This window comes from Schistocerca serialis, chromosome 3, assembly GCF_023864345.2.
Source record: "Schistocerca serialis cubense isolate TAMUIC-IGC-003099 chromosome 3, iqSchSeri2.2, whole genome shotgun sequence".
Taxonomy (NCBI): Eukaryota; Metazoa; Arthropoda; class Insecta; order Orthoptera; family Acrididae; genus Schistocerca; species Schistocerca serialis.
Genome location: NC_064640.1, coordinates 313902863 through 313916156, shown reverse-complemented (window position 1 = coordinate 313916156; position 13294 = coordinate 313902863). Strand labels below are relative to the sequence as shown.

The 13294-nt window shown below is 44.5% G+C and overlaps 1 protein-coding gene across 1 annotated transcript in view; it reads right to left on the bottom strand.

The window, feature by feature from the left end:
- The window catches only part of LOC126471598 (src kinase-associated phosphoprotein 2-A-like), a 224307-nt gene that overhangs the window by 206091 nt on the left and 4922 nt on the right, over nt 1-13294 (bottom strand). The window lies entirely within an intron of this gene.

The following is a 13294-nucleotide window of genomic DNA, read 5'->3' as shown; positions in this document are numbered from 1 at the left end:
AACCGGCCACGACACATCTCCTCTGCGCCCAATCCAACGATTTTGGAATTGTCTCTGCAACTCATTTCTAGCCATCAGCAAAATGTACCGGACACCCATCATGTTGATACCACATTCTGTTCCTTGTTCCTAAAGGTATTTCTTCCAATAACAGACCTAATGTTTCTTGCAGGAATGTGGTATACTTCCTACCGTTAAGATTTCCTTCGATAAAATAGGGGCCTATAATTCTGTCCTCCAAAATCCCATACCACGTATTTAACGACCACGGTTTTTGGTGTGCAACTTGCCACAGCCAACATCGATTTTCAGTTGCCCAATAATGCATGTTATGCAAATTAACATTTCCATGATTCGTGAATGCAGCCTCGTCAGTAAATAAAATCAAATTAATAAATCTGTCAGCCCTGTGATATGAAGTTGATCCCATCGGCAGAATTCAATGCGACGCATTCAATCAGTACCAGTTAAATCTTGGTGGAGACTGATATGATAAGGATGATATTTATGGCGATGCAGAACACGAGCAACACTTCTATGGCTCATGACAGATTCCCTTACGATTTGACGCAAACTACAGCAAGGATCTCGAATCACAGTGGCAAGAGTACCAATTTCCGTTTCCTCGTTAGTAACTTTCCTTTGCCGGATATGTTTCCGATGCGTTAAAAATGTAGTTGTTCTCAATTTATCATACACATATTTAAATGTACGACGTGTAGGGTGAGTATGTTGAGGATATCTTTCAGCGTCTAAGTCTCTTGCTCTAACTGAATTTCGTTGACATTCTCCGTAAATGAGAAGCACATCGACTTGTTCTTCGAAGGAATACATCATTCACATAAGCCTAATTCAACGATACTTGTCTTAACGTTACTATTAGTGCTGTATTGCGAAACCGTCGAATGGTGTTTATATGTCAATGGCACGTTAGATGGATACGCCGTATTTGGCGAATATTTACTTTTTGAACGATATGAGAGAGAGAATTTCCAGAGTATGTGCTTCGATAAGTGCCGCAGTAGTAAGGAATACCACTTAATCCATAATAAGAAGATTGCAGCACTGCATTGATACCAATGATTGGTTGGTTGTTTGGGGGAGGAGACCTGACAGCGAGGTCTTCGGTCTCATCGGATTAGGGAAGGACGGGGATGGAAGTCGGTCGTGCCCTTTCAAACGAACCATCCCGGCATTTGCCTGGAGCGATTTAGGGAAATCACGGAAAACCTAAATCAGGATGGCCGGACGCGGGATTGAACCGTCGCCCAATACCAATGGTCATCACTTCGAACACCTTCTGTAAATGGACATTCATGCCACCTATTTGACCTTCGTTGACCTTCAAAGACCTTACTGTTACACATCATTGGATTCGTCTCGACAGTAGCTATCAGAAAAAAAAGTATCGAACTATAACATCCCATTTAAAAAAACAAAGTTGACCTTCATATTTCCGAAGCGACCCCACCTAGCAACAAAACACCAACGTCATATTATCGCCCCCGTTGTCCCGTACAAATTTGTCCCACAAACTTTTCAGCTACTATCATACTTTCGGCATTATTCTTGGTGGCAATAGTTAGTGACTCGACATGTATATCAGACGTCCAGATCCTACATGTCGTGCATGCATACCTCCCTGTATCCGTAGCCGCCAACAATGGGCAATGGGCAATGATGGTGTCTGTGCGAACGGTACGACAGGGCCACACAGCCCACCGCTGCCTCACAATACGGTTCAAAAATGGTTCAAATGGTTCTGAGCACCATGGTACTTAACTTCTGAGGTCATCAGTCTCCTAGAACTTAGAAATACTTAAACCTAACTAACCTAAGGACATCACACACATCCATGCCCGAGGCAGGATTCGAACCTGCGACCGTAGCCAATACGGTTCCCGGGAACTCTTCTAGCTGGGGAAACTTCTGTCGTCTGGGCGCGCAAGTTGAGGTGAAGCTCTAGTGGCGCTACCCGCTGTCGTACTGGTCAGCACGGCCGTTTGGGACTCTCTTACGAGGGCTATTCAGAAAGTAAGGTCGGGAAATCGAAGCGACAGTGAAAATCCGCTGAAGCTTTGCATAGATGCGTTGGGCAGTGTCTTTAGTATTTCTAACGACCGTGTCACGTCGCTGTTTTCAGCTCTGAGCAAACAGTGAGAACGTAAATATGCCTAGAACAATAGAGTTCCCTCCAAGTATGGGTGCCCGTTGCGAGGTTCATCCGATTTCATGCAGCCCCAGATAAAGTATCTGTCATGCATTTCATTCTTCATAACAATTCTCGCCCGCACACTGCAAGGGCAATGAGGATGCCCCTGCAGTGTTTTGGGTAGTGTTTGATCACCCACCATACAGCCTGGACTTGGCGCCCTCTGATGTTCATCTCTGCTCACATGAACCACTGGCCGTGAAGACAACGTTTTGGCACAGAGAGCTAACTGCAAGCCAGCGTAGAGAAATGGCGGAAAGCATAGGCGACTGTTTTCTATGACGTGGGTACTGGAAAGTTTGTATATCGCTACGACAAATGTCCAAGTCGGAGTAGCGACTACGTAGAGAAGTAGCTGGAAGGTGTAGCAAACTGTTGCAAATAAAACATTTTTGATTTTCTCTGTGGTTTCCATTTCCCGACCGATCGGAGTTTACTTCCTGAATAGTCCTCGAATATCAACCGATGGTCACGACATCATGGCACCACTCACGCTCCCCCCACAGCGCAGCTGAACCTGGCATAGCTACGGTGTACAACTTACATCACCCAGTTTGCAGTGAATCGGTCACATCCTTTTAGGTGCCGCTGTTTTTGTGACGATGAGTGTACTTTTTGTAAGTGCTTGCGTTTTTTTCTTGTATTAGCTCTTGTGTGAGTTGACGTATGTCTATGTGCGTGTCATTTATTTTTGTTTTACGGGCTTGCGGGTTTTGCGAGCTTCGTGTAGTTAGAACTTTCTAGGGCAGATTTTAGAGCTAGTTTCTTTATCACGCATCCGAACATCAGTAGATCTGCAGTCATGTATTTTTATGTCTCTCTGACGTCTCTTTTCTTTCTCAATTAGTCTTGACTACTTCGTATTTTTACATGTTTTTAAACAGTACGGAACTGACAGGGACTGTGCTACTGTGTGCGAACACAAGGAGAATTAACCGCTGTTGGGAAACAGATGGAAGCTGCGTTGGCCACAGCCGAGAGGCTTCGGGCTACTGCTCAAAGCTGCAACGACACTGAGGTACCACTAACGAAAGCTGCAACACCAGTGGTGTCGTTGGAATCCGCTGTAAATCGCGTTGTCACTGCATCTTCCGATACGTAGTTTCAGGCCGCGCTGTGTTCTCTCGAGGGTGATTAAGGCCAGGGGTGGGTTCTCATATCTTTAGGCAGATGGTGAAAGTGCGAAGCGATATGGCCGCATTGCTGCCTCCTCACAACTTAATAACAAGTACCAGGAGCTACCCATTGTTGACAACACAATTTAGCCAGCACGGGATGCCTCTCCAGTTGGGCCAGTCACCGATTTTTCTGCCCAGGCCAGACAAGAGCAGAGGGTGAGTACGCTAGTCATTTCGGACTTCCAACGTTAGGTGCGTAATAGAGGCCCTAAGGGAAATAGCAGGCAGGCTGGGAAAGAATGCAGTTGTGCACTGGGTATTTTTGCGGAAATGTCTCATCCGGGACATGGAAGAGGATCTGCCGGCTGCTATCGAAAACACTAGATGCACCCGGTTGCAGTTCGTGGCTCACATCAGCAAGAATGATGCTGCCGCTTGGGATATGAGGCCATCCTCCGTACCTTTCGTGGGTTGACTGATTTGGTGAAGGCAGTTAGCATCACACACAGGGTGCAAGCTCAGCTCGCTATCAGTAGCATCGTACCCAGAGCCGAGTTCTCTGGTTTGTGGAATGTCTAAACCAAACGCTCAGATGATTCTGTGACGATATCGGATGTGTATTTCTAGACCTCCGCTATTGGGCAGAGAACTGTAGAGCATCCTTCAATGGGCCAGGTGTGCAGGACAAACAGGAAGCGGATACTGTGGTAGCGGAGGGCGTGTGGCGAGTACATGGGACTTTTTAGTTTAGAGGACCACCTCCCCTTTTTCCCTTGGGATCAGTGGTGAATTTTCTGCCAAATTCTGAGGCAGATCAGCCACATTATTTTCACAGAATGTTTGCCCTCATAAGCTGGAAATATATAAGACTTATGATATTAGTAAACTCCAGGAGCATCAATTATAAGGTCCCCGAGTTAGTATCACTTATCTTGGACAATTATGTCCAGATAGTATTAAGAACAGAAAGGTGGTTGAAACCAGAAGCAGCAACGATCACTACCCCGATAGGTTAGAAGCCACTAGCGGCTCCGTATTAATTGCATTAAGGAATTCGGAATATCTAGTGAGGTTCTTACGCATGAAATAATCTGGTGAAGTTACACATCAAAGACGGATCAAACATGATAACCAGATGCTTTTATAGACCACCTGCGCAGGAGCAGTAGTGGAAGAGCACTTCAGAAAAAACTTTCAGAATAAAGTGAATAAGTTTTCTGATCACGCTATTGTGATAAGGGGAGACTTCAATTTGTTAGCTATAGAATGACAGAATCATGAGATCAAATCTGGTGCCAGGGACTTGTGAGGTTCATGGGACAGTGGTTTGTGCGTCCTGTGTGAAAATTACTTCGAGCAGATAGAGAGCTATCTTTTGAGAGTAATGTCTTAGACCCCGAATGAGTTAACGTAGAGGACGGCATCAGTGATCATAAAGCTATGGTTCAAATGACTCTCATCACTATGAGACTTAACACCTGAGGTTATCAGTCCCCTAAAACTTAGAACTACTTCAACCTAACTAACCTAAGGACATCACACACATCCATGCCCGAGGCAGGATTCGAACCTGCAAACGTAGCGGTCGCGCGGTTCCAGACTGAAGCGCCTAGAACCGCTCGGCCACAACGGCCGGCATAAAGTTATGATAGCATCAACAACTGCAAGTGTTATAAGGAATGCTGAGAAAGTTAGGAAAACATTTGTTTAGCAAGAGTGACAGGAAACAAATTTCAGAGTATATGAGTGGTCAACATCAAATACTCAGTTCTAAGGACAAAGATTTGTAGCACAAATGGGTAAATCAAATGTGTGTGCTTAAGGGTCCAAACTGCATAGGTCATCGGTCCCTAGACTTACACACTACTTAAACTAAGTTAAACTAACTTAAACTAAGAACAACACACACACACACACACACACGCACACACACACACACACACACACACATGCCCGAGGGAGGACTCAAACCTCCGGCGGGAGTGGCCGCGAAGCCCGTGACAGGACGCCTCAAACCGCGCGGAACAAATGGGTAAAATTCAAAACCATCTTTCAATATGCCTTAAACAAGTGTTTTCTGAAAAATATTGTTAGAGACAGGAAAGACCAACTGTGATTTAATAACCGTAATAGAAAGTTACTACGAAAGCAAAGAGAGCTTCATCAGAGAGTCAAAACCTAGGTGACAAACATAAGCTGAACGAAGCGAAAAAGAGCATAAGGAGAGCAATGAGAGAAGCTTTCATTGAATTTGAATGCAAAATTCAGCTAACCGATCTGACTAATAACCTTAAGAAATTTTGGTCTTACGTAAAATCAGTAAGCTGATTGTCTATTCAGTCACTCAGCGACTATACTAGCACCGAAACGGAAGACGGCAGAAAGACGGGCGAATTACTGAATCTGGTCTTCAGAAAGTGTTTCCCCGCCGAAGATAGTAATACGGTCCCTCCTTTCAATCACCACACGGGTGCCGAAATAGCAAATCTTGAGATAACCGATATCGGAATAAAAAATCAACTTCAATCTAAAAGTAGTGCAAAGGCATCTGCATCCGGTTGAGATTCCTGTTAGATTCTACAGAGGTTGTGCAAAAGATCATGCTCCCCTTCTAGCAGCAATTGATCGTAGGTTGCTGGAGCAACGAAGGGTACCTAGCGACTAAAAAAACGGCCATGTCGTTGCCATTTTCAAGAAGCGTCGTAGGACAGACGCACATAAATGTTGGCCTTTATTTTAGACGTCAGTCTGTTATGAAGCTGTTGAACATATTTTGTGCTCAAATATTATGAAGTTTTTGGAGTACGAAAATCTCCTGTATAATAATCAACATGTACTCCTCAAATCCAGTTCTACATCTACATCATATACATCAACATGATTACTCTGCAATTCACATTTAAGTGCTTGACAGAGGGTTCATCGAACCACAATCATACAATCTCTCTACCATTCCACTCCCGAACAGCGCGCGGGAAAGACGAACACCTAAACCTTTCTGTTCGAGCTCTGACTTCTCTTATTTTATTTGGATGATCATTCTTACCCATGTAGGTTGGGCTCACCAAAATATTTTCGCATTCGGAAGAGAAAGTTGGTGACTGAAATTTCGTAAACAGATCTCGCCGCGACGTCAAACGTCTTTGCTTTAGTGACTTCCATCCCAACTCGCGTATCATATCTGCCACACTCTCTCCCCTATTACGTAATAATACAAAACGAGCTGCCCTTTTTTGCACCCTTTCGATGTCCTCCGTCAATCCCACCTGGTAAGGATCCCACACCGCACAGCAATATTCCAACAGAGGACGAACGAGTGTCGTGTCAGCTGTCTCTTTAGTGGACTTGTTGCATCTTCAAAGTGTCCTGCCAACGAAACGCCACCTTTGGCTCGCCTTCTCCACAATATTATCTATGTGGTCTTTCCAACTGAAGTTGTTCGTAATTTTAACACCCAGGTACTTAGTTGAATTGACAGCCTTGAGAATTGTACTATTTATCGAGTAATCGAATTCCAACGGATTTCTTTGGGAACTCATGTGGATCACCTCACACTTTTCGTTATTTAGCGTCAACTGCCACCTGCCACACCACACAGCAATATTTTCTAAATCGCTTTGAAACTGATACTGGTCTTCGGATGACCTTACTAGATGGTAAATTACAGCATCTTCTGCGAAATACCTAAGAGAACTACTCAGATTGTCACCCAGGTCATTTATATAGATCAGGAACAGCAGAGGTCCCAGGACGCTTCCCTGGGGAACACCTGGTATCACTTCAGTTTTACTCGATGATTTGCCGTGTATTACTACGAACTGCGACCTTCCTGACAGGAAATCACGAATCCAGTCGCACAACTGAGACGATACCCCATAGGCCCGCAGCTTGATTAGAAGTCGCTTATGAGGAACGGTGTCAAAAGCTTTCCGGAAATCTAGAAATACAGAATCAACTTGAGATCCCCTGTCGATAGCGGCCATTACTTCGTGCGAATAAAGAGCTAGCTGCGTTGCACAAGAACGATGTTTTCTGAAACCATGCTGATTACGTATCAATAGATCGTTCCCTTCGAGGTGATTCATAATGTTTGAATACAGTATACGCTCCAAAACCCTACTGCAAACCGACGTCAATGATATAGGTCTGTAGTTCGATGGATTACTCCTACTACCCTTCTTAAACACTGGTGCGACCTGCGCAATTTTCCAATCTGTAGGTACAGATCTATAGGTGAGCGAGCGGTTGTATATGATTGCTAAGTAGGGAGCTATTGTATCAGCGTAATTTGAAAGGAACCTAATCTTGCGAAACTCAGCTCCCTCTGTTCCTCCACGAGTTCCAGAGCCCTGGAGATATCGGCGCTCAGGTTGAGGTGGTGTTCCCCGACTTCAGAAAGGTATCTGGTACAGTTCCACACGCCATTTCGTGAAAAAATACTAGCTTATCGCATGCCGAACAAGATTTGTGACTTGATTCAAAACTTTTTTTATAGATAGAACTTAAAAGATCGCTTTTAACGGAACAAAATCGATAGACGTCAAGGTAGGTAATTGCAGGAGTATCCCAAAGAAGGGCGATAGGCTGTTACGGTTTATAGTGAAAATATAAATAATCTATCGGGTAACGTCGGAAGCTTCACGAGGCTGTTTTCAGATGATACGGTGGTCAGTAAGTAGCGAACTGCAGGAAGACCGGCAGTGGTTTGATGAAGCGTGCAGCGGCTGGAAGTTGCCCTAACTGTAAAGAAATGTAACATTTTGCGCATAAACTGGAAAAGATATTCACTAATGTACAATTACACTATTTGTGACAAATCGCTGGAAACAATAACCACCATAAAATACGAAGCAATAACCATCCGGAGCGAGCTACAGTGGAGTGACAACATGAAACAAATAGTAGGAAAAGCAGATAGCAGGATGAGATGCACGAGAATAATCTTAAGAAACTGCAACTTATACAAGAAAGAAGTGGCTTAGAAAATATTTGTTCGGCCGATTATTGAGTATTGCTAATCAGTTTGGAACCCGCACTAGACTGGATTAATAGAGCAGATAGACAAGATCCAACAAAGAGCGGCTCGCTTCGTCACGGGGTCGTTTAGTCGGTGCGAGAGCGTTACGGAGGTGTTCAACAAACCCGAGTGGCAAACGCTACAAGAGAGGCGTTACGTATCACGGAGAGGTTTACTACAGAAATTTCGAGAGATCATGTTCTGGGAAGAGTTGAGAAACAAATTATTTCCTTCCGCATACGTCTCGCGAAATAACCAGAACCAGAATATCCGAGAAATTAGAGCAAATACTGAGGTTTACCGACACGACGCACCATTTGCTAATTTAACAGGGAAGAGGGGATGAGATAGTGGTACCAGAAGTATCCTCGTCACACACGCAGTGTAGCTGTAGATGTAGACGTAGATAACAGTCAATGAATCTACTGTGTCATTAGCTGGATAGCAGCGAAAAAGAGCTTAAGGCAGGCTTAGTTCTGCTAGCCGTACCCTACGTTAGTATTTATACGTTCCATCGACAACAGGATCCTTATATACTGGACAGAAACTCAGATTGAACAATGAAGCAATAAGAAATCATCTTTGGCTTTTCTAAGAAATCTCTATTTGCCTGGAAAGTTATGGGAAACGTTGAAAATCTCGGTAAAACTCAGGTACCAATCACAGAAAAATCGCCTGTGCACTCCATCCTACGTACTTTACCTCAGAGTCTTAAACCGTGCAGTCCATTAAATGAAAGCACTAAAATACCTAGCACTAACAACTGACCAAAAAGTAACTTGGGATCCTATCCACTAACGATATGAAGGCAACCCCAAACCACCCTAAAACTAACAACTGGTCGAACGATCATCCATACACACAAGACCCTCATGCGCTTCACTCTCACACATGTGAACTACCTAGAGTCCTCCCAAATTCTAACTCTCACTCCAAATCATCTCTACTACCCTTCTTCATTGGACTATCTTCTCGCATCTGTATCTTGTATCAGTTCAAAAAGTTCCTAGACCACCTCAAACGCTAGAGCTTCTTCGCCTGTCCTACGTCTCCCGTAGACTTGAGTCCCACACACCATCGTATCCCTCATCGCTGAGAAACCATCCTGCTGTTGTGCCTTAGTCAGCATATCTCATCTGCCTCTCGTCTTCAAACTCTCCATTTCCTATCCTACGGCAGCTTTAATCACCTGGCTCTCTCAGAAAATGAAATAAATTTTTAGATCACTCATTCCATCAGTATCGAACCTGTTCCGAATCAAACGAAGGTCCTACCCACGCTCATATTGCCGAAATGAATTCCTCTTCATCTCCTAATTCCTATGCCTCAACAGTCTGTTCCTTCCTCTCCAATGATTTCCATACATGTATTCCTGAAGTACAGTTTCCGTCCTCGATAGCACCACCATTATCATTACTGATAAAAGGGCACATCAGTAACACTGATTCACGCCTATCACCGTTTTTCGTCTTAAAATGTGCTTTTGTATTAGTTTTCAATTTGTAAACGCAGACCGGTGACTTGGTTGCTGCCATCGGGCCTATTACCACAGTAGGAATTCAAATAGCGAAAACATTTAAAAATCACAGAAAACATAATTCCGAAAATGCGTTTGAACTTCGCTCCCCTCGGATGCGGTCTAATGCCTTAACCACAGCATTACCTCGCTCTTGTGTTCACATGTAGAGTGGTCGAACGTTCCTTTGAAAAGGTCATCATGAATTCGTCGACATGTACCACATCCCTCATTCTCGGGCAGACCATTACACTAGTTTTAGAACAAATAAGGAGTGATGTGACAAGCAGCCCCCCAATGCATGTATGGAGTCGAAGTTATACTGAAAATTAAATTATCAGTTTCTTGACTGGAAAATAGATTAAATTTAGAGAAACATTCGCAAAGAACCATCTCCTGAACTCTACACTCAAAATCGGTATGCTCGTTGGTTACAAATAGGCCTCTTGTGTTTCAGTATTTCTTACCTTTCAGTCCGCTGGATTCCATCGCCAGCGCTATAGTCAAATTTGAACTTCCAGTGTAGCAGCCTACCAGTCCCGTCCCACCAGACGGAGGATATATATATTTCAGCTAAAGACGCGACTCAGGGGATAAGGTCGTTTCATCGACAAGTGAGGTGACAGGTAGTTCGTCACTGTAGGAGTGTATGATAAATTCAAAAAAATGGTTCAAATGGCTCTGAGCACTATGGGACTCAACTGCTGTGGTCATCAGTCCCCTAGAACTTAGAACTACTTAAACCTAACTAACCTAAAGACATCACATACACCCATGCCTGAGGCAGGATTCGAACCTGCGACCCTAGCAACAGCGCGGCTCCGGACTGGAGCGCCTAGAACCGCACGGCCACCGCGGCCGGCGATATAAATTCAGACCAAATGAGACACTCATATCACAATAAAGGGTGTCCAAACGGTCGCACCAATACCCAGTATATGGCAAGGTTGGTTTGTATTTCCCCATGGAAACGATCACAAAGTTGCCGAATGACATTCTGCAGTAGATTGCCCCAAGCATCTTGGTTTTTACAGGCCCTGGAGAACGAGTATACGTGTTCAGCTGGCGAGAGATCTGGTGATATTGCTGGCCAGGGCAGCTTTTGTGTACCACAAAGAGCACGTTGAGTTGCAGCAGCCGTATGTGGAGGTGCACTGACCTGTTGAAAAAATACGTCAACTTCCTTCCAAAAAACTGGCAGTAGCACGGTGAGCACCTGTGCATTGTAATGTGCACTGGTCACTTTACCCTGATGAAACATCAAAAGTGATTGCGAGTTGTAACTGATGGTCCCCCACACCATGAAGCCTGAGATAGTACCTGTGTGTTGTTGGCGAATGCACTCTGAAACAGACAGTCCACCAGGTCTACGCCATGCACTAGTATGTCCATCACTGGCATACAGACAGAACCTATTCTCGTCACTGAAGACAACGAAGTGCCATTCCACTGTCCAGTCAACTCTTTCACGACACCAGAATAGCCATGCTTGGCGGCGTCGTGGGGTCAGTGGCAGCCTCGCCAGAGACACGTCATCCAGCTGCAAGTAGGCGGTTCCAAATGGTTGTTGATACAGGATGTTCTCAGATTTCGTCCCTGGATGACGTTTAGTCGCCGACCACTGTTCGCATAATACGTCGATCTGATGTGTATCTACACTACGTGGACAGTGGGAATCAGGTCTACAGGTGTGGGAATGTTCCACAGACAACTTCTGAAAGCAACGACACACATCGATATACTGTGCCCAACATGTACAGCAATCCATCGATACGTCCATCCAGCATCCTGCAGGTCCACAGTGCGATCCCTTGTAAATGCCTTAACCTCTTCAATAGGAGTATGTACTCTCCAGTGGGGCATGATTGTATTCTAGAAAAAATGTAGCAAACGCTGTTTACCATTAAACTCAGTACCGTTGTTGCCTGCAGAATCATCACAGAGGGTGCACAGACAGGCCTCCTGAGTGCCATCTGATCGTCGATAATCGTGAGAGCCCCTCAGCATCCACATAAACTGAGGGACGGAAGTCATGGGATACCTGCTAACATCCTGTCGGACCATCTCCTGCCCGGCGTAGTGCAGCAAATTTATGCGGCATGGACTCAAAAAGTCGTTTAAAGCCCACTACAGAAAACTATGTTGCCTTTATAGCTGTCAATTATTGCTAAATGTTGCCGGTGCAGGATTTCGTGCACGAACTGACCTCTCGATTATGCCCCATAAATGTTCGATGCGATTCATGTCGAGAGATCTGGGTGGCCATGTCAATCGCTCGAACTGTCAAGACAGTTCTTCAAATCAGTCGCAAACAACTGTGGCCCGGTGACGTGGCACATTGTCATCCACAAAAATCCCATCATTGTTTGCGAACATTAAGTCCATGAATGGCTGCAAATGGTCTCCAAGTAGCCGAAGATAATTATTTCCAGTCAACGACAGGTTCAATTGGACCAGAGGACCCAATCCACTGCATGTAAACAGCCCATACCATTATGGAGTCACCATCGGCTTGCACAGCGCCTCGTTGACAACTTGAGTACATGGGTTCGTGGGGTCTGGGCCACACACTAACCCTGCCATCAGCTCTTACCAAATTAAACGAGTACTCTGACCAGCCGCCGGTTTCCCAGTCGTCTGGGATCCAACCGTCAGTTAATTCGCGCCCTGTGGCCATAATCATGTCGAAGCCCTTTTCACATGGATCACCTGGATATAAATGACAGCCCCACCAACTCACTGTCCTTTTATACCTTATGTACGCTATACTGCCATCCTTATGTATGTGCATATCGCTATCCCACCACTTCTGTTACCTCAGTGTATTACACCCTGGTGCCACTGAACACAGTCCTTGTGAGTGTTGCATTTTTTTTTCAGCAGTGTAATTGTCCTAATGAAACTGTGTCAATATCCTGTAAGACTTAGAAATTATTTTAGACCAGTCAACAACTAGATTTACATGTAGAAAACTTAAGTATTGCTCTACACTCACGCACGTATGTATCTCTCAATAACTATGTGCGTAGATAGTGGACTGCACCATCATATAAGTTTAAAAGGTAGTTGTCGTCGTTTCATTAGTTGGATACTGGAAGAATATTGGCAATGTGCTTTTGGAGTTCGTCCTAAAGTAGTTATCAAAGCCATTCGCCTTATACGAGAGGTGGCGTAGTAGTTAAGGCACCAGCCAACTCGTATTCGGAAAGAACGAAATTAAAATTCCCTTCTAGATCAAGGTTTTCCTTGGTTTTCTTAAGAATAAATGGAACATCGGGTTAGTTCCTTTGTAAAGCAATGGGTTCATTTCACTTATTGTCCATTTCTACGTTGTGCTCGGTCTCAAATGATCTCTTCGTCGACGGGGCGTTAAATCTTAATCTCCCTTCGTTTCTTTCAAGTCATTTAATGATACCACCGAAAATCTAAAT